The sequence below is a fragment of the Myotis brandtii genome, unplaced genomic scaffold (genome assembly GCF_000412655.1).
Source record: "Myotis brandtii unplaced genomic scaffold, ASM41265v1 scaffold228, whole genome shotgun sequence".
NCBI lineage: Eukaryota > Metazoa > Chordata > Mammalia > Chiroptera > Vespertilionidae > Myotis > Myotis brandtii.
Genome location: NW_005358567.1, coordinates 1,260,222 through 1,286,399, shown reverse-complemented (window position 1 = coordinate 1,286,399; position 26,178 = coordinate 1,260,222).

Below are 26,178 nucleotides of genomic sequence, written 5' to 3'. Positions count from 1 at the left end.
TCATAGACAGATTAGGTATATACTCAACAGTTTTGATAGCATGAATTTTCCCTGAATCTTCTAATCCTTTTGTTCTTTGGGGACTTAAAAGGAAATATCACAGTAACTTACTGATTCTAGGCTAGGCTGATTTTGCTGCCCAGGGTACATTTGGCAATATCTAGAAACATTTTTGATTGCCACCAGTTGGAGAGATTAGGTACTAGAATCTAGTGAGTAGAGTCCAGATCTGCTGCTAAATACCCTAAAATGTTCAGAATAGTCCCTCCTCCTCCTCAGCAAAGAATTATTCAATCCAACATGTCAGTAGTGCCAAGATTGAGAAACGATGCTTCCCTGAGGGAGGAAGCACTGAAGGAGGGTGCTATTATGTTATAGAGCAAGTAGCTGATGGTGACCATAAGGATGCAGTGGTGCAGAGGGTGAGGAGGGGCCGCAGCTTCATTTCTAACTCTGCTCTTCAGAAGTGGCCACCTTCCCACAAGGAGAGGATGATGAAGACAGTGTCAAATCTCTGTGCCCAGTGAGTGAACCCCTGCCCTCTTGGTGTTTCCCAGTGCTCACTCATCATCTCAGTGGCCTCACCCTTATCTAGCTTTACACAAACATTTTCCTATTATTGTTTTCTTGAAACATTAGCTGAGCTACTGACTGGCTCATTAAAATTGATGAGGTACCATCAGCCATTTCAGTTTTTATCAAGGGACCAGAGACGGCTGGGAGTTGAGTTCAGGCATGTGTTTGGGAGGTGTTTGTTTTGACTGTCTGGTGGCTGCATACCAGCCTGAAGGAGTCACAAATGTCACTGGTGTGCGATGGTATAATTTTCCTGCCGCTCCAAAGAGTCTTCCATGTTAATCTCCTGGCATGTCTGGCAACTTTCAAAATAGAAGTAAAGACAATCCCATAGAGCAGTAAACGGGATGCAAAGTCCCCATCCGTCTTTGTAAGGACAGAGAAAATTGCTTGTTCGCAGTTGGCCGTTTTCATTATTGAGAACACGGAGCAGCTCGGTTTTCACCAGGGCGAACTGATTTTCACAGCTGGTGCAGGAAAGTCTATGGATGATGTGCAACTAGAAAACTCCCTTTATCTAAGTTCCTGAAGGTCATGGGTTCTTCAGGGACTTAACATTCTGGCTTCAATAAAAGACTCTGAAATCTTCTGAAATAACTTTAGGCACCAAATGGAAAAGAGTTACTTGCTCATGTAAATCTTGGTGTTGAGTAGGTTGTGACCTGCTATATGGCATCCTTTCAAAATAATTATTTTCCCCTTTCCATTAATTAGCATTGTGTTACATAGCACAGGCCTGGTTTCACCCCTGGTACCAAATAATCCCCCCATCAGACATGACATGTTAAAGGATGTTGGTGTCTGCTTTCCCTCTGCCTTACAGATGACAAAGGACACTACCTACTGATGAGAAAGTGGTCTGCATCATGGACATTTTGTTACTTAATTTCTCAACTTTACAGGCTAATTGGTTTTGTATTCCTTGTTATGAAAAGATGGGAAAAGGGTCAGAATCAGCCTTCCATAGAGAAGCACAAAGCAGGTATATAGTGACTGAAATTGGAATTGAAGGGGACAATTTGATCACATGCAATAATAGTGGCAGCGTCCTAATGGCATGAGCATGCGTAGGAGAGGTAGCACAGAACTGAGCAGAGCATGGACATTGGGTCAGATAATTCTGGGTTTTGATCTGAGCTCTGCCTCTGAGAAGTCAAGAGATCTGGGACAAATCTCATTAGCCTCCTTGTGTTCTGAGAACTAAAATGCATGGACAAGGGCCAGGGATGTCATAGCCCTCGACACACTCTCTTCTTGCTCTCCCATTTGCCTTTATGGAAGTTAATTTCAAAGACCAAGTCTTGCTCATCAAGGGTTACTCCATGTTGAGAATTGAACCATGGTGCAGACCTTTGGTATGTTCAACAACAGAAGCAGCCTTAAATTTTGGATACAACCAGAATGCTATTTAATCTACAGAAATTTATAAAACACAAAAAGTAATGGTGAAATACATCACTAAATCCAATAAAGACTATTATGTGAAGCAGCAGCCAGCGAACATTTAACTGGGGGATGGAAGGGAATGGGGCTCTACTTATAAAAGCCCAAGAGCCAGTTGCCTTTTATTCAGCACATTTCTAATTTCTATTAAAAACAAACAAAGTTGTTGACAAGTAGTTTAAAAAGAAAAAATCAACAGTTCCTAATGATACATAATCATTGCATATTATTCACTTCATTAAAAAAAAAAGCTTAGTTATGTGATATCTTTGATGACAATGTTCATAAAATTACCTAGACACTGGACTTGACCCAGTATTGAAGTTATTTAAAAAGCAAAAGTTGCCCTATACAGATTAGGTATATACTCAACAGTTTTGATAGCATGAATTTTCCCTGAATCTTCTAATCCTTTTGTTCTTTGGGGACTTAAAAGGAAATATCACAGTAACTTACTGATTCTAGGCTAGGCTGATTTTGCTGCCCAGGGTACATTTGGCAATATCTAGAAACATTTTTGATTGCCACCAGTTGGAGAGATTAGGTACTAGGATCTAGTGAGTAGAGTCCAGATCTGCTGCTAAATACCCTAAAATGTTCAGAATAGTCCCTCCTCCTCCTCAGCAAAGAATTATTCAATCCAACATGTCAGTAGTGCCAAGATTGAGAAACGATGCTTCCCTGAGGGAGGAAGCACTGAAGGAGGGTGCTATTATGTTATAGAGCAAGTAGCTGATGGTGACCATAAGGATGCAGTGGTGCAGAGGGTGAGGAGGGGCCGCAGCTTCATTTCTAACTCTGCTCTTCAGAAGTGGCCACCTTCCCACAAGGAGAGGATGATGAAGACAGTGTCAAATCTCTGTGCCCAGTGAGTGAACCCCTGCCCTCTTGGTGTTTCCCAGTGCTCACTCATCATCTCAGTGGCCTCACCCTTATCTAGCTTTACACAAACATTTTCCTATTATTGTTTTCTTGAAACATTAGCTGAGCTACTGACTGGCTCATTAAAATTGATGAGGTACCATCAGCCATTTCAGTTTTTATCAAGGGACCAGAGACGGCTGGGAGTTGAGTTCAGGCATGTGTTTGGGAGGTGTTTGTTTTGACTGTCTGGTGGCTGCATACCAGCCTGAAGGAGTCACAAATGTCACTGGTGTGCGATGGTATAATTTTCCTGCCGCTCCAAAGAGTCTTCCATGTTAATCTCCTGGCATGTCTGGCAACTTTCAAAATAGAAGTAAAGACAATCCCATAGAGCAGTAAACGGGATGCAAAGTCCCCATCCTCAGATGCTCAAACCTCAGAGGGAAGGTAGGGGAGGGTGGGGTTAAGGGGGAAAGATCAACCAAAGGACTTGTATGCATGCATATAAGCCTAACCAATGGACACAGACACCAGGGGGTGAAGGCATGAGCTTGCGGGGGGCGGGGTCAATGGGGGAATAAGGACACATATGTAATACCTTAATCAATAAAGAAAGAAAAAATGTTAAGTGCAGTTGCCATTAAACTGCATTCTTGTGCAGCTGTGCTTATTTGCAGTGTGAGTCCCAAATGCTTCCATACTTTGGTATCCCTTTTAAGTAACTACAACATCCTCTCATTTTCTTTCAAAAAGCTTTAATATTTTCAGACAAAACTACATATCAAAGTGATTATATACAATCTTGTTATTGCTTTTTGGAGCAAATTGTCAAGTGAAAGTCTTCAAAATAATACGATATGAAAATAATTTGTAGCAATTACCTTTTTAATCTGGCTAATTAATCTAATATGATCTTTCAGATATTTTTTGTATATATGACTTTATACTTTGTTTCCTTAATTTACAATTAAATTCACAACTTAAGGATTATTGATGTGTTGTTTATGTAAATATTTTAAATATTGAACTGCTTAAATAAAGTAGTCAAAACATAAATTTGACATTTTTAAGTACAAACTTGTAGCATATTTTCAGATATTCTCATTTTCATTTCAGATCTATTGGCTTTAAAAAACCAATAGACTTCACAAGTGGCAATAAACAAGTGGTGAAAACTCAAACCAGACATATTCACCTCATGTAATTAGACTCTAAAATCTAAACAGGCTATAACTGTATAATACATTAATGGAATTTATCACTGTGAATATTTGTTGAATTGCATAGAAATCTCTCCTTGAGCTGCTGCTAACTGCTCCTATTCCATTATGGAAATATATTCTGATATATTTATTTTATTTCATAATTTAACCCACTTATTTCTCCATCCATTTTTAAAAAGAGATTATATCTATTAAGTAAAAAAAATATTTGAAGATAATCTCATATTCTTGAGTCTTTTTGTTATTGTTGTTGTTTTTTCATTAAAGAGTTGCCTAGCCACTTGTGTTCAGAATGAATTCTTGAGTTGACAATGTTCTCTGAGTCTGGAATACATCTGTGCTCTTTGCCTCCTTATCCTTTGAGAGCAGGGGACAACATGTATTTGAACATGAGCAAGATTGCAGCCTACCTAGTAACTAGGTGAATCTCAGCACAAATCTTCCCCTTTGAGAATTGACACTTCTGGATGTTTTTGTAAATGTCCTACTAATGAACCAAATATTTCATAAAAACTGTAAACTTTGCTTTTTACCAGCCTCCTCACTGAAAATCCTGAGAGCTTTCATTTATAATAATTACTAGCAAATTTCCATAATAAAAGAACAAGCTAAATAACTTAGATTATCTCGCCTATTCCAACTCTTACACTTTAGCCCCTATCAACACCATTGGCAATGGACATTTTCACTCGAGGCTAGCTAGCTTCAGATTCAGAACTCAGATTTGAATTGAAGAGGTTGTTACAGGCAGAATCATGTTTGTTTATTTGTTTTAACTTTACCCTCCCTCTCTTGATTTTTTTTTTGACCTACAACAGAGTTGTAAGATATGTTAATTAAACAACAGTGGAAGAGGACACAATATTTTTCCCACTGACATGTGCTTTCTATCTTTTTTAGTAATTTACTCGTTTATTCAAGAAACATATATTGAGTACCTACTATGTTCTGGGTACTTTGGATAGATCAGTGATCAAAATGAAGTTTCTTGTCTTCACAGAACTCACTTTCTAAAGGGACATGACAGGTAAAAATGATCAAACATCATTGAGAAGTCTGTCAAATACTTTGTTGTAAGGTGATCATATTGTGGGAAAAAGAGACAATAAAACAGAGTAAGCTCATCAAGAGTGCTGGGCAGGTGGAGGATGGACAGGTTACACTATTAAATAAGATGGTCCAAGCAGGGATTAGAATAACATAACTTAATGGAATGAGAAAATTTGCTAAGCAAACATCTGGCAGAAGTGGGTCTTAGGATAAGAGAGTAGCAAGTGTCAAATCCCAAAGGCTAAATCTGCCTTTAACTTTCATTAACTCCATTAATATACTCCATAAGCATTCATTGTCCACCCAAGAGATTGCAATTCTGTAAGACTGACCTCAAGAAAAGGAGAAATGCTGTACAAATGGAGGATAAAATATTTAATTCCAGATTTATCAGAAAGTAAAGTAACATGTAAAAGGAAGTGTGGCATTGAGGTGTGATAATTAAACTGATAGAGATATGAACTAAGGTCCACTTTCTTACAGACTTCTAATTTTTATGTGGCCTAAGTCCTCTGAACCTTGATGTCAGTAAAATAGGAAATTACATCCATCACATCACTGTTCACTGATATATTCACAAGTATCTAGTAGTACTTGATAGATATTTGTAAAATGAAGTATTAAATGATCTATAATGTGAGATCCTTTATAATCTGGCCCCAACTTCAATTTTTATTTATTCTGACAAATGCCCTGCATCCCCAAATGATTTTTGTTTATTTCCTTCTTGATGTTCCCCCTTTAGGCAGTAGGTTTTAACATTTTCTTTCCTTTTCTCTTTTGGAATATGGAGATGATGTTAATAACATTACATACCTCAGAGAGTTCTTGTAGAATTTTAAAAGTGCACTACATTTAAAGTACTTAAAATGTTCCCAGCACATAATTAATGCTACATAAGTTTTGACTGTCATTATTCTGTTTCTGTTTGCAGCATTTATAGACAATGTTCTAAGTATTAGACAGTGGTAATCATATCTCTTCTGTTGTGTTTTTGTTTACAGTATGAGGAGGGCAGGTTTTTTTTTTATCAGGATCTAGATAATATTCAACTACATAGTCAATGCAGGATCTTGAAAAGATTAGAGATTCAATATGTAAGAAGGATCATAGTATATATGTCTACATCAATGAGAACATCCACTGAAATATCTGTTAATTAGAGCCTATTGTATAATAAAGTATTGTTTATCCATTCATTCATCCAACAAAGGTACAGGTAATAGGAGTTGCCAAGATCATAATTAATGCAGAAAATGATGATGCTGAAACAAAGGAGTCATATGCAATCCATCTTAATATATTCAGAAGAAATCACTTCCAACTCTGCTGTGTCCATTAGCAGGACTGTCTTAGTGGTGTTATTCTACAGTATTAGTCTGTATTTGAAACTTATCCCATTCTCTCACTATGACTCACCTGATTAACTTTTAGTCAGTCCTGGTGAAGAGAGCATAAGAAATTGTGTGGGGAAACGGTTGAGCATCAGTAGTGTAGGGGTTCAGGTGGCCACATTCCATTTCTGTGAAAGGGCTCACCAGGTAAGGAGCACAAGTACTCTCCAAAACTTAGTGCTATTCTAGTTCTTGTAAAAATGGCCCAGATGTGGAAACCTGAGGGAAGAACTATTCTTTCACAAAAGAAAGGACTATATTTGGAAAGAATGCTTTTCTTAACTCTGCATAGCAAGACACCAGCAATCATAAAACCCAACACTTAGTGAAAATCATTGAGTTTGTGATCAATCAGTCAACACCTTTATTAAAAACTCACTAAATGTTCAGCTTTATAGATGCTCAGTGGGAGAGAAAAATAATGAATTTGTCCCCGCCCCCCGCATTTATTGATGCCACATCTCATTTTAAAATGTAAAATGAGGCAGATTATTAGTGGAATAGTTTTAAATAAAGGAAGAAATGAGAATAAAAATTAAATTAAGCCAAAACAGTAGGTAAGAATAATAATAAAATTACATGCTATATTGTTCTGGACAGATGCTAATGATGGACTAGTAATTTGATTTTTGTACCAGCCAGAACAAAGAGCAAAGGGCTAGAGAGAAGACTTGGACGTGTCAAGGTAGCCATATATTTTAAGACAAAACTTAAAGAAAACCCAGGAGGACAAGTGTTTTATTCACTTTTTTAGTCCCTGTACCAATCACTGCATTGACTGAGCACAAGCACACACTCCATAAATGGATATTGAATTAGCAAGGGGTTTATTTTTAAATTTGGAACACTTGACATTAAATTACAAGTATTACTTTTTTAAAGAAATAACTGATAAGGAAGATGAAATAACCTGAAATCAAAACTGTCTCTAAAAATCCATTTCACACTGTCAGCATTGGGCTTCCTTCAGAAAACTCATATGCACTTAAATGAGAAAGGAGTAATAAGATTGTATTCACTGAAATTTTGGAGCCTTGGATTTATTATTTATAATACTTTTAAAAAATATCCCATTTCCAAGGCCAAGCATAGCATCTTAACTTCTCATATAGCCAGTAATTTTAAAGTAAATAAAAGTTTGTTTCCAACAGATAAACTCCGCTTCTCCATTTCTTCTAAGATGTATCACAATCAATTTAAAGTTCCATGAATGCTAATGAAGAGCCAGGGAATAAATCTAATTAAATGTTGTGCCAATGTAGCATTCTAATAATTGCCTTTAATTGGAAAAAAAATAATTCCCTCTTTCTCTCTGATGAACCAAATCACAGAACAGTCACACGTCTTCAAACACTCCCTATCAGGATAACTGAATTTTTTGGAGCTTACTATTCCACTCTTCTTTTATCCTCGAGATCACCAAATAAATGCACCCTGCTGGATTCACAATGGATATGAAAACTCAAAAAAGGGATCCCCAATGTCCCAGACCACACTAGCACAATATAGGTAAGGTTAGAAAAACGCAACATCCAAATCCTTTGCCAATGGACCTCTGATAAGGGGCCTTTCATTCTCAGTAGGATTCACTGGGCATGGCTTTGTTACTTAAAACTTTCTTATGTGGACGGTTGTAGGAACGCTGCCACCTGGAATGCATTAGAAAGGTTAACATACAAAGCATACAGACAGGGAAAGCAGCCTTCCTTCCTGCTTTCCCTGTCTCATCTCCTTTCCTGCTTTCCCTGACCAAACCGCTGAGAACGTTGGTCTTCAGGAAAAAAAAAATCTGATCAAGACCTATTCACTAAAATTGATAAAATGCTCCATTACCTCAGGATCAAAGAGAAGTCAAGAAAAATTACACCTGAGGGGACCTGGAGAGCCCACTGAAACCCATCAACAGGCAGGCGAGTGACAGACCAGGAAGCAATTGTAGAGCCATCAACCTAACTGCCTGTGAAATCTACCCTGGACCCAAGCTCTGCCACCCGGAGAATATCATCTCTAGATCAGAGCACCTGGGACCTGTCAGTCATCCAAGCCCAGAGAATTAAGAGTTATATTATAATTGTCTCCGTTTCACAGCCTTAGCTGCCAATGAACTGGAAAAGTACTAGGCTCAAAAACAATTTGCATTTTAAAAGAATCCAGGAAATAAAAAATGATCTGATTTCTTATGGTTGTTAAGATAGAAATGAAGAACAAATTGTATTTAAAATTACCTACAATAATATGTTTTATTGTTAATGGTCATTCCTAAAATACTATCCAGATTACGACCTTCAATATGGCTAGATAACAATACCATAGGGCCATTTTCTATATACACAATTGGTTTTTACCAATGTTTCTCTGATCTAACAACACATTTTGCTTAAATCACAAACCAAAAATTCAATAGCTTTTGAATGAATCTGAAGAAATAGAAGTTACATGACTCACTGGAAAAGAGAAGTCCATTAAAGAGAGAGTGAAACAGTTCATTATGGATCTTTTGGTGTTATGTTTCTCCACTATAGTTTGTTAATTTCTTTTAAATGTTGTCTTTTATAAAGGAATTTATTCTAACGGGGATATAATGTTAAACCCAATGACTAATCCTGAAGAGAGTGCAACGTAGTATTATATTAATAGGTTCACTGTATCTTCTTTTGGTAAAAATGAAAGCCATCCCCTGTAAATTTAAAGGTCTGAGCACCTTTTAGCCAGGGGTTGAGTTGGCCCTTTATGGCTGAGGTGAAATCTTCTGTGTATGTATCTGGGTAGCAATGAAACATAGCTTACAATTCCATAGTACTTTATATTTTAGAAAATGTTCTCACATATGCTAACCCATTGGATTCTCATAACTCTGTGAGACAGAAAATCTTGCTGTTATTTTCTTTATATGTGGTCCTTTCTTTACACGAAATTTGTAACTCATGAAAATCAGAGACATTAACTTTTCTTGAGCATAATCACACTCCTAGTCAGTGTAAACCCTGGGCTTGTGTCGGGTGGAGCATTGGTATCTCAAAGACTCTGTTTTTTTCCACTCTATCAAGCAGACCTTACCAAGTAAAGAAGATTTACTGCTGTTGTCACAATGTAGGCTACGGTCTGTTTGCCTAATGTACGTATATAGCTTTGCCATCTTAAGCTGACCTATTACTACTCTCTACAAGTTTTACGTAACCACGTAAAATATTTGAAATTGAAGGTTGGCCAACCTTATCATGTTCAAAAGCTGCCCGTGTCTCAGCCTCATGAGAATTTCACATGCTGTTTCAAGATCAATGAATGTTTCATAGTGCCTATGATCGTTTTTTATCCCCAATTCTCCTCTATTTGCTCAGCATAAAAACATTCAAATATTATGTCTATGGCTTATATTTACCCAATAGCATGCATTCCAATCCTGCTAATGAGAAGAGCTTGCTGGGTAAGTGCAACTTAAAGTACACTCTGGCCACAAGTGAAGTTTTTCTTTAAGGATTTGCTGTCTCTTTTAGACCAAATTTGACATTTGCAGTTTCTGTTTGAGTTTTTCTTTCTCTTCCTTTCAGATACAATAATCTTTCTAAAAATATCTATAATAACTCTGCCTTTGTTCACCAAGCTTCCAGAACGATTATGCTGCCATTTTACGGGTGTTCCAAAAAATAGCTTCTATCGAATTCCTGCTGGGTTAGGCCAGCTGACATTACCTGACTCACATCACACCTAACAGACTTAACTGTCCTGTGTTTCACTTCCTCATAATCTATTGTTCTCATCATGCTACCCATTTGTCCTCAACCTGGAGCAGAATTTCTTGAACAGCACCCTTGCAGCTACACCTTTGATAGCTACACCCTTTTCTCTCCGTTCATATTTATCATGTTTTTCTGGTTTATGGTATGAAAGAATGTCATAGAGAAAGACATTGGCTGCTAAAATATTTTCACTTTGCATATTTTGCAAATACTATTTTTATACAAATCTAACTTTGGAATTTTAAATTCTGTGGAATATAGCATGACAGTTGGGGGGGGGCATGCTTTTGTTTAGCTGGACTCAAGCACTAACATTTCTCTGTTTTGAAAGAGCGTGGGCCAGTGGCTTGGATGGAAACATCATCCTTGAAACTATGGAGGAAGCCATAGATGTTTTCTTCCAGAATGGCTTCCAGTGATGCTGTTGGTTTAATCAGTGATGGAAGCCATTTTATGCATGGCAGCAGAGCAGCTTGCTCCCAGGTCAGATAGCTTAACCAATAAGGTGTTGAGGTGACATTTAAATGTGATTTTTTTTCCAGGGCTAGAGAACTTTGGAAAGTTTGTATTAAGGCAAAGTTCATATTAGAGAGCTTTTTAAAAAATATGTTTTTATTAATTTTTAGAGAGAGAGAAAGGGAGAGGGATAGAGAGTTAGAAACATCTATGAGAGAGAAACATCATTGACTGGCTGCCTCCTGCATGCACCCTGCACCCCTACTGGGGATTGAGGCCTGTTCCCTGACCAGGATTAGAGCCTGTGACCTCAAGGTACATGGGACAGTGCTCAACCAATTGAGCCACACTGGCAATCTAAGTTGTAATGGATTAGAATAAAAGGAATAGTGGAAGGGATTTCTGGAGACAGGCAATATTCCTACCCATTACAAGAATCCCTTAAACAGTATTGCTGATGTTGGTAGTATCTAGCTTCGGTTTTACTTCACCACAGTCAGACACTGCCTGCTTCATTATTTAACAACTCCCTATTGAGCCTACTTGGAACTCCTTAAACTTCTCAACCTATATCATACTTCGATCAAATGGAGTAACAGATAATTAGTCAATTCCTTCTCACAATCCTCTTTATAGGAGCAAACAGTAGTATTCATTCTCAGCCACCTAATGCCAATCTTCTGACCCCTCTATTCTTTCGTTTTGATGCAATGTATTTTAGCTTTCTCCTGAGTAAAAATGTTCTAAGAGTCCAGAAAACATCCAAGGAACTCAAGTTTGAATTCCATTATTTAAAAGGAAAAATGAATTTCAGGATAAAGAAACCTGGAACTTGCTAGTAGGTGGCATAAAAATATAGAGAGCTATGTTGGAGTAGAGTGGATTTTTGCTGCTCTTTACATCAATAGAATGATAGCTGCTTTCTCAATCTGCTCATATCTTATTCAAAATGCTAATTTTCTATGGTTTCTCTCACACTGAGAATACCAGTAATCTTCCATGAGCTATTTTAGGGTCAGTTGTTATTTCAATCAAGAGAATAGTGATGAATCTCTGAAAAGGTTTTCTTCTTTCTTTCCCCATATGACATTGTTGGCTTTATCATAAATTACACTGTCTTTAGAAGTATGCAAATCATGCATAAGTACTATTGCTGGGGTAGGGGGGCAGGAAGGGGAGAGAGGAAGTGAAGATTGAGACATGGAAATCTGACCCCCTCCAAGTAATAAATGAAGGACATCCTCTCTTCCAGGGAGCCATGCCTTTCTCTCACGCCCCATTTCCTTGCTGCTAATAAACCCTAATGAGATAGCAATGCCTGTGCACTTCTGTGCTACACAGCTGTCCTTTCTCACTTTGACTCCTCCAGTGGCTAATTTGTAGCTCTCATTACTTTTACTCCCTCCATTCCTCCCTCATTCATTCTCATGCCTATGATTCCATTTCTCTCTCCATCCCTTTCTCCCTCCCCCGCCTCTTTTTCTTTCTCTCTTCCACAGATAAAGCAGAGCATGTGCACTCCATTACCATCACCTTAGAAAAAAGTGCCACATGAGTGAGAGACAATGGATAAGAGGGTGTCATAATCCTACTTGGCTTTGAAATGTCAGCCCAACAAGTTAATAGCAACACAGCATGGAAAATATTGACTCTAAAATTTTACTAATGGTATTTTCATAGTAAAGTTTCCCTTCCTCTTTTTTTTTCTTTTCTATTTTCCCCCATCTCTCCCTCCCTCTCTTTCTCCCTACCCACCTTTGTGCCTCCCTTCTTTCCTTTCTTCCTCCCTCCCACCATCCCTCTCTCCTTCCCTCCCTCCCTCCCTCCCCCTTCCTTCCTTCCTTCCTCCCTTCCTTCCTTCCTTCTTTCCTTCCTTCCTTCCCTTTCCCCTTCCATTCCCTACTTCCCTGCCCCACAACATAGAATTAGTTGTGTGACTAATAAGTGTGTCTGTTTGAAAGCAGCTAACATGGTTGAGCATTGACCTATGAACCAGGAGGTCATTGTTTGATTCCAGATCAGGGTACATGCCCAGGTTGCAGGCTCAATTCCCAGTGGGGTGCATGCAGGAGGCAGCAGATCCATGATTCTCTCTCATCATTGATGTTTCTCTCTCCTTCCCTCTCCTTTCCTCTCTGAAATCAGTAAAAATATTTTAAAAATATAAAAGCAGCTGGTATTGTCTTGATGTGCACACTTTGACCATCTATACTTAGATTCAATACACTGTATCAGTCCTACAAGCATTTTGGCAGCTTTTAGAGGAAAAAAAAAGTAGTACAATTTTATCTCCAACCAAAAATCAGAAGAATGACTTCAGTTCTCTCCTTTAAAATGCTTACTAAAGGACAATAAGACCCGGGAAAAAACTTAATGTTAGCCTATAATCTGCAGCCACTTTTTTCTATTTTAAGATGCAAAATAGCAGGAAGTAGCAAACTGCTCAGTTTTAAAAATTGGAAATTTAATCCATCTGTTTATGATTCATTATCTCTGTGTATCAAAACAGTGTTTGCTGAGAGTGATAGTGGGTAGAGGAAGACTTCAAAGGAGTATTTTTTTTTTCTTCTTGAAGTTAAGGTTTGCCAAGAATAAAACCAACCTACATTACACAAATTCTTAGTCTACTCCCAGCTAGAACTTTGGAAGGTGTAACTCTGCTCTAAGAGTGCCAGGCCCGGTGCGGTTACGCAGGCGTCTTTCCCTGTGTGGTTGACGGACTTGTTTATGTGAACTAGAAACTTTCCACTCCCTTCCACAACTATGACCCAAATGAAGCAAAATGCTATTTCATCACTTTAACATTTTGTAGCTGGAATTAGGTCTGGCCTTTCTTAGTGGCCAGAATTTATTTTGTTCTTCCTTCAAAGAAAGCATTTGGCAGGAACTAACGTACCAAAAGGACACAAAAGACAGACATTAAACACTACAAGATGTGAATTGAATGGTTAGAGGGTAATTTGCAGATCTTGCTGACAAGAGATACACACGATGGTGGGAAACTGCAGAGAGGTTTAGATTAGCCCCGCGATGAAGGAGATGCGAAGAGGGTGAAAGCTGAGGCTTTGCAAACATCTTTTTCTTGCAAGGATGCATTCAGTTTGGGGTCCTTGGACAGTGTGCTCATACTTTAGGGATCTGATGATATCCTATTATTCCCTAATACAAGAACTCCTAATCCTAATGAAATTGAGGAAAGCAGTTGCTTTGAATGAGACACAAATGAAGAATAGAATGATAAATTCATGTCATTTTTACTTTGAGAATTTGCTTCCTAAAGTCAAAGCAGCCCTGACTCACTGGCAGTAGGAATTTCTGACCCATTGAAGATATTTGGGCCAGATGGACTAGAATGCATTGTTGAAACCATCTAAGACAAATGCAATGGACCCATTGCTCCTTTTGTCTTTCCTGAAAGCTGTAGCAATAGTTGCAGAACAGTAAGACCTGGGATAGTTTTATCCAATCAGTAACTTCACTACCCACCTAAAATGAAAGATGTCCCGACATCAGGCCTTGCTGTCATAAAACCAAACTGTGCATGGTGATCCTGCGGATCTTGAGATAAATGATTTGCAAATACTCTCTCCCATCCTGTGGGTTCTTTTCACATTTCTAAATAGTTTCCTTTGGAACACAATTTTTACAGTTTGGATGTAGTCTAATTTGTTTTTTTTGTTTTTTCTGTTGCTGTGATTTTGGTCATGTGATAGAAACCATTGCCTAACTCAAGGTCATGACGATGTATTTCTCTGTTTACTTTTCATTGTTATATACTTTTGACTCTTACATTTAGGTCTTTGAACCATTTTTAATTAGTTTTTGTTGAAAGGGTCCAACTCCGTTCTATTTTCATGTGAATATCCAGTTGGACAGCATGCTCGTTGGTGAAACTGTACATTTGACATTTGTATAAAATTAATTGATGAAAAATGTGGTTTTTCATCATCATGATAAAAAAAAGAGAAATGTGAAGGTTTCTGAAGGTTTATTTCTGTGCTCACAATCCTACTCCATTGATCTCTATTTCTATATTTATGACAGCATTGCTCTGTTGTGACTATTGGATTTTTTTTAATGTTTTGACATTGCAATGTATGAGTTCTCCTGTTATTAGTGAGGCAACAAAACCTTCGTTCTTGTCTTCTTGAAGGAAAGATTTCAATTGAGAGACAAAGTGTAGCAAAGTAAATAATAATTTATTAGCTGCAGCAACAATATACTTAGAACAGTGAAACAAAGAAGGTGCATAGAAGAAGTAACAGGAGAGCTTAGGCTGGGCTGCTTTGGCTTACTGAGAAGTCAGAGAAAAGGTGGGGGTGGGGGGGTTCAGCCTAAGATTAGCTGCCACTGCCCATTGCTAACCAGGGTTGCAAGTCTCCTAGGGTCCCTTAGAGAGAAGAAGGGGAAAGAGAATGGTGTGGGCATGCTCCCCTGGGAGAGAGCACCCACTGGGTTCTTCATCCTGAGCTTATTTTTCTCTTGCAGGTGGAAATCTTAAGGGAGGTGTAAGGGGAGGGTCTCAATGGAATATTCATCAGCTTTCCAGGTGTGCTCTTTCAGGGTCATGGTCTCCACTGATTGGTTGGTTCCAGGCATTAGTCAATACAGTTGGTCCAGTGGCAGCCACAGCTTCATCATAAGTGTTTATTAATTAGATGTGTAGAATAGGTCCAAAAAAAGTTCTATTTTTTCCTTAGGTAATATGTGTGCTTTTCTGGGCCTGGAGCTGAAATACAGCTGAAACCGAGATGTTATCTTTAGGGAGGGAAAGGTCAGGGAGTCAAAAGCACCAGACCAGCCATAAGAAATATCAGGGTCTAAACCGCATGGCCAGTGGGATGCTAGAGGAAGATAGGCTACCTTAGGGGTGAGGTTCTTATTTTCCAATTTTGACCCTTGCTAGGCATCTGGGGATTTCTGCCCTGGTGAGTTTCTGTACCTCGTCCATCGTCCTTGCTCTCTTATGTCTGTCTAACTACTATAACACTTCCACTTTCTTTTTGTTCTTTTATTTTTTTCAAGATTGTGTTGGCTATTCTGGGTCCCTTGCACTTCTGTGTAAATTTTAGGATCCACTTGTAAATTTCTGCAAAAAAAAAAAAAAAGCAGCATGTATTTGAGAGGGATTATTGTTAAATCTGTAGATCAATTTTTCATGGAGTATTGTCATTTTTATAATATTAAATTTTCTAGTTCATAATTGCAGAATGCCTATCAATTTAACTAGGTTATCTCTAGTTTCTTTTATGTTTTATAGTTTTAGTGTAAGCTTTGTACTTCTTTTGTTAAATTTATTCCTAAGAATTTTATTATCTTTGAAGTTACTGTTAATGGATTGTGTTTTATAATTTTATTTTTACATTCTCATTATAAATGTAGAGAAATAAGATTTATTTTGCATACTAATCTTATAATGTGCTAACATGTTGAACCATTTATTAGCTATAATAATTTTCTTATGATTTTCTACATGCAATGTCATGTTATATGTGAAAAAAAATAGTTTTGCTTATTGTTTTCCATTATAGATGGCACTTATTTCTGTTTCATGACTGATTCAACTGGCTAAAACCTCCAGCACAATTTTGAATAGAATTGCAAGAATGGAAATCTTGGTTTTGATCCTGAGTGTAGGAGGAGAGTTGTCAATCTTTTTCCATTATGTAAGCTATGAGTTTTTCATAGATGGCTTTTATCAGATTGAGACTATTCCATTCTAGAAGTTGGGTTTTTAGTGCTTTATAACCTGAAAGGGCATTGTTGGAGCTTGCAAAGTAATTTTTCTGTATCTATCAAGATGATTATGCAGTTTTACCATTTATTATATTAACATGGTGCTTTACATTGATTGGTGTTAGTATTTCTAAGATAAATCCCAATGGGTCATGGTACCATCCTTTTTATATGTTGCTGGATTTAGTTTTCTAATATTTATTGAGGAATAATTAATTATATTTATAAAATATACTAGTCTATAGTTTTCTTCTGTTGTCTTTTATTTCCATATAAAGATAATATTGGCTCCATGGAATGTACCTTCATTTATTCTTTATTTTATGAATTTGTACCATCTCCCTTGTTTACATGGTTAATCAATATAAACTTTCATCAACATTGTTGATCCTTTAAAAGAAGAAATTTTTAGTTGTGTTTATTTTCTTTATTATTTTTCTATTATATATTTTATTTATTTCTGTTCTAACTTTTATTATTTCACCCCTCTTCCTTTGGGTATAGTGTAGTAGTCCCAGTATCCCCTTCTTCTCACCATCAGAGGTAGTTCAGATCTAAATATTCTCTTCAGGGCCCCCTTCACTTTGTTTCTAGATTCTGTCAAAGAGAAGCCACAGTCATAGCGGTGCCTATTATAAAAAAGAGAGAGAGAGAAAGAATCCAATCAATCCAACACAGGGGATAAATTTCTCTAGAGATTTTAAAGATGAAAGAAATTTCTCATTGGATTTTGATTGATGGTCAACGCTAAGAAATGTGCAGGTGTCTGAACATTTTTGCTGTTTCTATTAAAAAAATACACTTTGAAGGTGATTTTCCATTATGTTATCCAATGCCCCTTAATACAATCTGAGAATAAAATTATAATTCATGGCTCTGTAGACAAACTCTTCATTGCTTCAACAGGACATGTTTAACAAAAAAGCAAAAATAAATTTGAAAAGCAAAGCCAAATAATGAATATATTGCTGTTTGGCTAAAAAGATTACCTTGAATAGTAGTGTTATTGATAAATTTTTTAAAAAAATAGATGAGTATATAAATGGATGAATAAACATACATGCATATACATACATATATATGTAAATTAATCATGAATGACCTAAAATGTAAATGCTGAAGTTGTCAAGTGATTTGAATAATAATTTGATTACATTTTCCATGACTCATTTATGTGAATGCTTATATGCATATATAAAAGCCATTTTCACATAGAATTTTTAAAAATATGTATTCTACCATGTATGAAATAATATTTAACAAACATCATAAACTGTATCTTAATAGGCAACTGAAATGCTTTTTTCCTCAACTATAAAATGTTGTATGGTTTTATTTTGAATACTTTGACATTTAATACCTCTTGAAACTGGTGATGAAAAGGAGGATATAAATGACTCTGAGGAAGGTAAGTAAAACAAAGGAAACAGGACTGAAAAGTACTGGCTTTCTACTCTCTGGAAAGGCATCCAAAAGGAATGTGACATTCTTGTTTAGAAACACTAGAAATTAGGCTATGAATAGAATAAAAGAGCATAGGGTTAGTATTCTTGAAAAATGCATTTGATGAACAGTCCCAGATGATGGAGAAATGTAACATTGGATGCCAGAGCATTACAGAAAGAATTAATGTTAAACCTTAATTTATTTTATCCTTAAGCATAAGTGTTTATTAATTAGATGTGTAGAATAGGTCCAAAAAAAGTTCTATTTTTTCCTTAGGTAATATGTGCTCTGACTATTGAAAATTAGAAGAGTACCATATAATCTTTGATGTTTTAAATACCCCAGTGCTGATGTGGATCAACAAGAGCTTCATAATTACCTCATATTCAGCATGCATCATTTATTTAACTAACTGAATAATTCAATTTACTTAACTATTTTCCTTATTATACATATTTTTTTCACATTAAGAAGTATACGGATTAGTGAGAAGTTGTTATGCATTACATTATTTTGAGAAATAAACTTCCAATCAATTTTTGAAATATGTGTTTGATTATTTTTTTCACATTAAGAAGTATACGGATTAGTGAGAAGTTGTTATGCATTACATTATTTTGAGAAATAAACTTCCAATCAATTTTTGAAATATGTGTTTGATTATGGTTGAGCTTGAATTTTTTAAACTAGTTTTGACTTTAATATTAAATTTTCTAGTTCATAATTGCAGAATGCCTATCAATTTAACTAGGTTATCTCTAGTTTCTTTTATGTTTTATAGTTTTAGTGTAAGCTTTGTACTTCTTTTGTTAAATTTATTCCTAAGAATTTTATTATCTTTGAAGTTACTGTTAATGGATTGTGTTTTATAATTTTATTTTTGCATTCTCATTATAAATGTAGAGAAATAAGATTTATTTTGCATACTAATCTTATAATGTGCTAACATGTTGAACCATTTATTAGCTATAATAATTTTCTTATGATTTTCTACATGCAATGTCATGTTATATGTGAAAAAAAATAGTTTTGCTTATTGTTTTCCATTATAGATGGCACTTATTTCTGTTTCATGACTGATTCAACTGGCTAAAACCTCCAGCACAATTTTGAATAGAATTGCAAGAATGGAAATCTTGGTTTTGATCCTGAGTGTAGGAGGAGAGTTGTCAATCTTTTTCCATTATGTAAGCTATGAGTTTTTCATAGATGGCTTTTATCAGATTGAGACTATTCCATTCTAGAAGTTGGGTTTTTAGTGCTTTATAACCTGAAAGGGCATTGTTGGAGCTTGCAAAGCAATTTTTCTGTATCTATCAAGATGATTATGCAGTTTTACCATTTATTATATTAACATGGTGCTTTACATTGATTGGTGTTAGTATTTCTAAGATAAATCCCAGTGGGTCATGGTACCATCCTTTTTATATGTTGCTGGATTTAGTTTTCTAATATTTATTGAGGAATAATTAATTATATTTATAAAATATACTAGTCTATAGTTTTCTTCTGTTGTCTTTTATTTCCATATAAAGATAATATTGGCTCCATGGAATGTACCTTCATTTATTCTTTATTTTATGAATTTGTACCATCTCCCTTGTTTACATGGTTAATCAATATAAACTTTCATCAACATTGTTGATCCTTTAAAAGAAGAAATTTTTAGTTGTGTTTATTTTCTTTATTATTTTTCTATTATATATTTTATTTATTTCTGTTCTAACTTTTATTATTTCACCCCTCTTCCTTTGGGTATAGTGTAGTAGTCCCAGTATCCCCTTCTTCTCACCATCAGAGGTAGTTCAGATCTAAATATTCTCTTCAGGGCCCCCTTCACTTTGTTTCTAGATTCTGTCAAAGAGAAGCCACAGTCATAGCGGTGCCTATTATAAAAAAGAGAGAGAGAGAAAGAATCCAATCAATCCAACACAGGGGATAAATTTCTCTAGAGATTTTAAAGATGAAAGAAATTTCTCATTGGATTTTGATTGATGGTCAACGCTAAGAAATGTGCAGGTGTCTGAACATTTTTGCTGTTTCTATTAAAAAAATACACTTTGAAGGTGATTTTCCATTATGTTATCCAATGCCCCTTAATACAATCTGAGAATAAAATTATAATTCATGGCTCTGTAGACAAACTCTTCATTGCTTCAACAGGACATGTTTAACAAAAAAGCAAAAATAAATTTGAAAAGCAAAGCCAAATAATGAATATATTGCTGTTTGGCTAAAAAGATTACCTTGAATAGTAGTGTTATTGATAAATTTTTTAAAAAAATAGATGAGTATATAAATGGATGAATAAACATACATGCATATACATACATATATATGTAAATTAATCATGAATGACCTAAAATGTAAATGCTGAAGTTGTCAAGTGATTTGAATAATAATTTGATTACATTTTCCATGACTCATTTATGTGAATGCTTATATGCATATATAAAAGCCATTTTCACATAGAATTTTTAAAAATATGTATTCTACCATGTATGAAATAATATTTAACAAACATCATAAACTGTATCTTAATAGGCAACTGAAATGCTTTTTTCCTCAACTATAAAATGTTGTATGGTTTTATTTTGAATACTTTGACATTTAATACCTCTTGAAACTGGTGATGAAAAGGAGGATATAAATGACTCTGAGGAAGTTAAGTAAAACAAAGGAAACAGGACTGAAAAGCACTGGCTTGCTACTCTCTGGAAAGGCATCCAAAAGGAATGTGACATTCTTGTTTAGAAACACTAGAAATTAGGCTATGAATAGAATAAAAGAGCATAGGGTTAGTATTCTTGAAAAATGCATTTGATGAACAGTCCCAGATGATGGAGAAATGTAACATTGGATGCCAGAGCATTACAGAAAGAATTAATGTTAAACCTTAATTTATTTTATCCTTAAGCATAAGTGTTTATTAATTAGATGTGTAGAATAGGTCCATAACCTATACTAATTGAAAAAAGTTCTATTTTTTCCTTAGGTAATATGTTCTCTGACTATTGAAAATTAGAAGAGTACCATATAATCTTTGATGTTTTAAATACCCCAGTGCTGATGTGGATCAACAAGAGCTTCATAATTACCTCATATTCAGCATGCATCATTTATTTAACTAACTGAATAATTCAATTTACTTAACTATTTTCCTTATTATACATATTTTTTTCACATTAAGAAGTATACGGATTAGTGAGAAGTTGTTATGCATTACATTATTTTGAGAAATAAACTTCCAATCAATTTTTGAAATATGTGTTTGATTATGGTTGAGCTTGAATTTTTTAAACTAGTTTTGACTTTGCCCTCACCATGTGAAGACCTGTATTATATGCATTTCACAAATAATGACAACTTAAAATATTAATACTTATTATCATAAGAAGTTAGTGGTTGAGCTTGAATTTTTTAAACTAGTTTTGACTTTGACCCATCATGTGAAGACCTGTATTATATGCATTTCACAAATAACGACAACTTAAAATATTAATACTTATTATTATAAGAATTAAAGTTAACTCTTGAATGAAATTCTACTTACAAAATTTCATTAAAAGATTAAGTAATAAATATTGAAGAGTACCCTTTTGCATGGATTTTAGAAGATGAGTCATCCCATTTAGTGATGTCATCTGGGTAAAAAGAAACAAGTGTAATTTTTACAGTAAAGAATACAAGTCTTGAAGTTTGCTTGTTGGTTAGTGATAACTAAGTTAAATTACATTTGATGGTATCTTTCATGATATGTTTTTGCAACCCTAAACCAAAAAAAAAAAAACAAAAAAACCTAAATTGCTTAATTCCAGTTTTTATTAATCTCTAAATTCAGTTTTTTAAAATAAAATTGCCTTTAAGCTTCCTTTCAACAATAGGAAGTTATAATGTCAAAAACAATGATATTCAGGTATTAAAGTGGAAGAGATTTGCAGAGTGTTGGGGCTATGGTCTGTAGACCTCACCATTTTTGCTTAGCTCATTGCATCTAATAGAGAATCTTGAAAGAGAGATTCTCTACAATTATTTGTTAAGTGATTGTTATATTCAATTAATTATTGAGTGGTGGTTGTTTAAGGTGGTTTAAAATTTTCTCAACATTACTGCATTTAAATCTTTTACAAAGTCCTTTCCACTGAACTTATACTTCTATTGAAATCCCTTTTCTGTAGAGTTGGTGAAAACTAATTTTAGCTAAAAAATATTAATACACACAGACACATCTATACATATACACAAATATGTACATATGAATATAACAAGTTTTCACCAGTATGTTTCATTTAACACTAATAAGCAATAGATGAAGTGGCCTCAAGATTATTGGACCATAGGTGTGATATTGGACCTTGAGAGCATTATGCTAGGTGAAATAAGCCAGTTGGAGAAAGACAAGCACCGTATGATTTCACTCATATGTGGAATCTAATGAACAAAATAAACCAACAAAACAGAAACAGACTTGTAGATAAACAGACTCACAGCTGTCAGAGTTGAAGGGAGTTGTGGGGTTGAAGGGCTGGGTAAAAAGGTTAAGGGATTAAGTAAAAAACAAACAAACAAATAAAAAATGTATAGACACAAATGACTGTATAGTGATTACCAGAGTGAAAGGGGGGTGGAGTGAGGTAGAAGAGAGTGTAGGAGGGATAAATGGTGATGGAAGGAGACTTGACATGGGGTGCTAAACACACAATACAGCGTACAGATAATGTGTTATGGAATTGTGCAGAGTATTTTTAAGACTGCGTTTGCCTTTATATTGAAGTGCAAATTTGCTACTACAAAATATGTCATTTTAGCGGCCACCCAGTGCCATTGGTACAGAAAAAGCCACAGGCACAGTGTGGCACATAGAACACTGTGCTAACTGCCATCATGCCCATGAAAAGGCTCCACACATCCATTGTCACAGCCGATTACCTGCTGTTCTGTGTGGTTACTCAAAAAGATTTTCACATCCAGGGCAGACAAAGACTTTTGTGTGCTTCTTGGCTCCTGGTCTAGATTTTACAGGATTCTAGGGTTGTGTTGAGTAATCCACATGTTTAAGAGGCTCTCATTCAGCCAAATCACTAGGTAGAAAAACTATAAGTAGATGATGATAGTGTTTTCCCAGTAGCTGACAGACTAGGGAGCTGACTTTCAAAGAATTGCTTCCATTATTTTACCTCTTCCCCAGTAAAACCCAATTTGAGAACAATTCATCTACTTGCCTCCATCAAACCTTCCTCCCTGAGATCTCACTCAATGGGGCCTGGTCAAAACTACACCAGAGAGATTCCTTGTCGCAGACCAGTTTGTTTCCTTTAATGAGAATGGACAAATCTTGAGCTCATTTAGCAAATCCACATATGTCATAGTGGTAATCTTATAATATTAATGACTCCGAGACATACTGCTTAGTCAGTCCTCCATAGATCATACTCTTTGTTCCTGTTTCCAGAATTTTTTCTCAACTCTTCCAGGTTTGCAAAGCCTCTAGTAAATATATCAAACTATAGCTTGAGCAGTGTGTTTAGATGGAGAGGTGTGAGGCATTGCCATGTCTTGAACACAAGCAACAAATCCATGTGCATGAGCGCCATCTTCTACTCCAGTATGGGGGCACTGGCATCAGTTGAATAGAGACTCGGTATCCCTTCCTGTAGCCTCTCTTGATCATGACGTTTAGGTGATCTGAGTTTTCATATATTACTGACACATTTTGGCCAAAAATTAGAAAGTAGACAATGACACATTAAAAGCACTTATCTAAAAGACTGAAAACAATAGAAAGATATCAATTCAGAAGAGAAGGGAGAGGCACCTTGCAGCAATAGTCATTCTTGATAGCTGGCTGTTAATATGTTTAGGAGATTAAACAATTGTTTCTTAGAGAAAAGAAAGAAAACAAAAGGCAGTCTCCTTGGAGAGTGTCATTTTATGGAGAATGGAGATCAGAAGCGTAGGGTCTAGGTGTGAATAAGAACAAAGGAAATGACTTAAGACTCCCCACTGACTTCAAGGTGTTTTTGAGAACATACTAGCAGTTGAAACTGAAGGATGGATTCAGCACAGGACTTCTTTGGGGATGGTGTGGAAGTCGGTAAAACACAATTTGTGTTCTTGAAAATAAGGCAGACTCCTTTACTTGGTATTCACTAATTCTAGCTCATTTATCATCTACAGTGTTCTCTTTGATGTTTTATTTAATGTTGATGTTATCAAGTATCTGGGGAAAGGGAACAAGCACCGTAGGTAGAAGCAATTCCTTGAGTCTATTCCTTGGACCTTTAGATTTTGTTGTTTCCACCCAGATCCAACAGAGTATATACTTATACTACAAAAGATCTAAGTATATCATCCTAAGTGGAGTTTAGCCCCACATGAGTCTGGGTATATGCTGAGGTGTGAAAGCTAAATCACACAGTTCAAAAAGACATTTTGTTTACATAAAAATAATGATTTGCCTTGTTTTTTTCTTTCCAGTTAACACGCTTTGGGGGGGCATCATATAGAGATATATGGTCATGATGTCAAATGTCACTCATCAATAACAACCTTTTACCCAGTATGGTGTGGCACTCTGAAATGGCCAAGGGTTCACTGTTCAGAGGTCATGATGGTGTCATGTAGCTAGAATTTTAGATATTTTTAGCTTTCTGAAGAGACAATACAAATGTACAAATTGATGCTCATTCTTAATTTTTTGGAAACTGTTTTCATTTCTTATCAGTGCTTACTTGTTATAGGCAAAATTATATTCCTCTTTTCCTCTCTCTTACATCATCTCTCCTTAGTTCTTTCATTTTTTGAAGGTGTGCTGAATAGGTTTTGTTTTAGCTCCCTGATTTGATGTTTTTATAACCCTCTCATTAACTTCAGCACTCTCAAGACCCAAGAAGTTAATATGTGGCATAGAGATTTTGTCATATGCTTGTCCTTCTCAGTTTTTATTCAAATTGCCAAATGGGATGCAATGACTAACCACCTACCTAGGAAACAAGCTGGGCAGCAATAACAAGATAAAAATTGATTCCCAGACTTGCAATTTGAAGCCAAGTGGGGAGTTACATGGTACTCCCATTAAGACACAGAAAATCCTTTGTCCACTTCTTATAGCTGCAAATGTTTAGAGAAAATTTCCCACTACTATTACTGTGGCAACACTATTAGTAATAAAAAGACCAGAATCACTTTCCCTTGTTAAAAATTAAAATGTTTCACGAGATAGTTGGTTCCAGTTTAGGTCCACTTTATTCTTTGAAGGACTGTATTTCATAATATGCTTTATTATATGTGTTAGGACCAGAAACATATTCACAGAAGGCCCAAGACAGGAAGTTTAAGCCAAGTTTCTCCCCAAGAAAGAAAAAGAGAGTTGGATTTTGAACAGTAGGAATAATGCACAATTTCTGAAGGCTACTTGAAAAAGTCATCTAAACATGTGATTGCACAGTACAGTAAGCATTTAAGAGGGCAAAGCCAAGGTACAAACACTCCAGGCATTAAGTCTTCATGTCAGAATATAGAGAACTCAGTACACAGAGCAAATGATTTCCAATGTAAACAGATTTACGGTCAATGACTAGTATTGATTTTAAAGGAAAATGTAAAATTACACCTTCTTAATTGAGTAAACATATGTTGTGTTTTGTTTTCAATTTAAATGGATTGTTATTATTATTATTATTATTGTTAAGTTGTCAGCTGAGGATATTTTTTCCATTGAAATTTAGAGAGAGTAGAAGGGAAGGAGGGTGAGAAAGAAAAGAAAGAGGGATATAGGGGTATAGGAAAAGATAAAGGATAGAAATAAAGAAGGAAAGCCAAAAGAGATGGACAAACTGAAAACTTTATGATAATTTCAGAAATATAACCAAAAAATATATTTTAATTCCATTTTTAATTTGAGAATCTGTGTTTTATTCTAGGCCATCCATTAAAGTGACTGAAGTATAACTCATACAGGCTTAAGTGAAACACTTTTTTTCCCCTCACAGCAATAATTATCACTTAAATCTGGAAAGTTTGAGATATTCCAAAATTGTCATCAGGATTATGTTTTTCTCTTTGAATAGCTTTTTCTTTATCTTGGCGTTATTCTCAAGCAAGCTTTCTACCAGGTTTCGGTAGAAAAGGCCCACAGAATCTCCAAAGTCACAGATCTACTTAGCAACTGCAATTACAGGAGAGAGAAACCTATTTCTGATACCCACTGTGAATGCGGAAATAGAGCTCTGATTGTCATGTATCCATTTAGGT